Below are 2490 nucleotides of genomic sequence, written 5' to 3'. Positions count from 1 at the left end.
CTTGGGTAGTCGATGTCTAGTAGCCGCAGACAGTCTATCTCTCGATTTTATGTGTTTCGATTCTGAGAACCGCAACCGTGTACTCTGATGACTCGTTGATTTTTATGTGTTTATGTGTGCTTTCTCTGTTTTGTGTTTAAATTATGGGATGTTATTCAATTTCGCTATCATTTCAATCGACACACACGACTCGCACTGTTATTCTATCCCTAATCGGTCTCCAGTTGCTGCAATCCAGATGATATTGTGCTATACAACTAAGTTAGGCTAATCCGATGCTATTCGATATACTATACGAACGACACGCAAGCTTTGAATGATAGGATCTTGAGGCAGTCAGAAAGCTATATGTGCTTATAGGGGAATTACGTGACATTACCTGCTTTAGTGATTAAGTGCCTAGGTATTTACGTGTTTCTGTGTTTGTGCGCTAAGTGCTTATGTGCTTCTGTGCTTACGTGTATCTGTGGTTATGTACTTATGTGTTTATGCGATACGTGTTTCGACGTGATTCTAAGCTTTATATAGTAGTAGACGTGTGAGGTGAGATTCGATTTCGTTGTGTTGAGTCTCGTGACAATGTCTGTTGCAGACCATGTCGTCATCCGGACACCGAACCCCACTTACCCGCCAAGAAAAGAGAGACCGACGCCTCGCTGCTATCATCTCCAAGCAAGTGGCGAAAGCCGTGAGTGAGGTGTATGAAAATGCCAGCAAGACGTCTGAAGAATCCCGAGCCGAAAACCCTAAGGATTCAAGCAAGGCTGCTTTTAGCTTCAAGCAGTTCAAAGCATGCGGACCAAAAGAGTTCACTGGCGAAGATGGTCCTACGGCCATGTTTCACTGGTTCGACTCAGTCGAAGTCACTCTGCGCCAGAGCGGATGTCCTAAACATCTCCGCACTCTCAATGCTACAGGCGTCTTCCAGTCCCGTGCTCTAGACTGGTGGACGGCCGAACGAAACAAGCGCGGAAATGATGCAGCTTACGAGCTAACATGGGAGGAGTTGAAGGCAATTATGACCGACGAATTCTGCCCTACTCATGAACGCCAAAAGCTGGAGGACGAGTTCTGGGGAATCAAGCAGAAGGATGGAGACAACGCTGCTCTCACTGCTCGCTTCAAGCAGCTTAGCATCATATGCCATGATCAAGTCAAGACCTCAGATCAAGCCATCAAGAAGTACATTCGAGCTCTGCCCGATTGTGTAGCCGACTTTGTTCACGCCGCCAAGCCAGCAACGATCGAAGAAACCTACCTACTCGCCGCTGAGATCAATGATAAGCGAGTAAAGTCTGGTTTCTGGGATAAGCCAACCAAGTCTCTGCACCAAGCCACCGCAACACCCACCGACTCATCTGCCCAATCCTCCAAGTCATCAAGAAGAAGGAAGAAGAACAACTACAGCTCCAGCAACAAGAGCTGTGCTGCCGCGACAAACGCCACTCCTCTACAAGCTGTACCAGCTCAACAGCAGCAGCACCCTCGCTCAGCTCCAGTGATCAATGCACCGCCAGCGAAGCGTGCATACACAGGCCCACACCCACTCTGTCCGACATGTTCTTATCATCATCCAGTGGGTCTAGCTTGTCGTTTTTGCACTCACTGCAACCTGTACGGTCATTTCACTGCGAACTGTCGCTATGGTCCCCGTCAAGCCCCAGTTCAAGCTACTGTCAACCAAGCTCTACTCCCCGCCCCTCAAGGCCAACAAGCAGCTCCAGCACCTGCAGTCAATGCTCGAGTCTGCTTTGCATGTGGTGACCCTAACCACTTTGCAAACAGGTGCCCGAACAGGGTGGTTATACAAGAGCCCCAGCAGCAACAGCAGCAGCCTCAGCAACAGCAGCAAGCAGCCCATGCCCGAACCTTCAACATCAATGCCCGCCAGGCTCAGGCGGATAACAACGTGGTTAATGGTACGTTCCTTGTGAATGGTATTTATGCATCATGTTTGTTTGATACTGGAGCCGATAACTGCTTTGTGTCATTTGAATTCGAGAAGCTCCTTAGTCGTAAGCGCTCCTATCTATCCTCGTCATTCGAAGTCGAAGTTGCTACAGGAAAAACTATTGCCGTTAATTCAGTACTCCGTGATTGTACTCTCGAACTCAACAATCACATCTTCCCAATCGACCTTATTCCAATGCAACTCGGAAGCTTTGACGTCATAATAGGTATGGACTTTCTTCGTGAAAACCATGCTGAAGTTGTGTGCTTTGAAAAGATGATTCGATTCTCGCTCGCGAATGGTGATCTATTGTGTGTGTACGGTGAAACAACGTCGAAAGGTCTCAAGCTCATGTCTTGTATTCAAGCCAACAAGTATCTCCGCAAGGAATACCGAGCCTTCTTGGCCAACATTGTAGTAGCGGAGAAGGAAAAGAAAAAGAAAGTTGAAGTCAAAGACGTTCCAGTGGTTCGTGAATTTCCTCAGGTGTTCCCTGATGATCTTCCCGGACTACCACCAAGTCGTGATATCGACTTCCG

Source organism: Helianthus annuus, chromosome 10 (assembly GCF_002127325.2).
Source record: "Helianthus annuus cultivar XRQ/B chromosome 10, HanXRQr2.0-SUNRISE, whole genome shotgun sequence".
Classification (NCBI taxonomy): domain Eukaryota; kingdom Viridiplantae; phylum Streptophyta; class Magnoliopsida; order Asterales; family Asteraceae; genus Helianthus; species Helianthus annuus.
Note: the sequence above shows the minus strand (reverse complement) of the source record.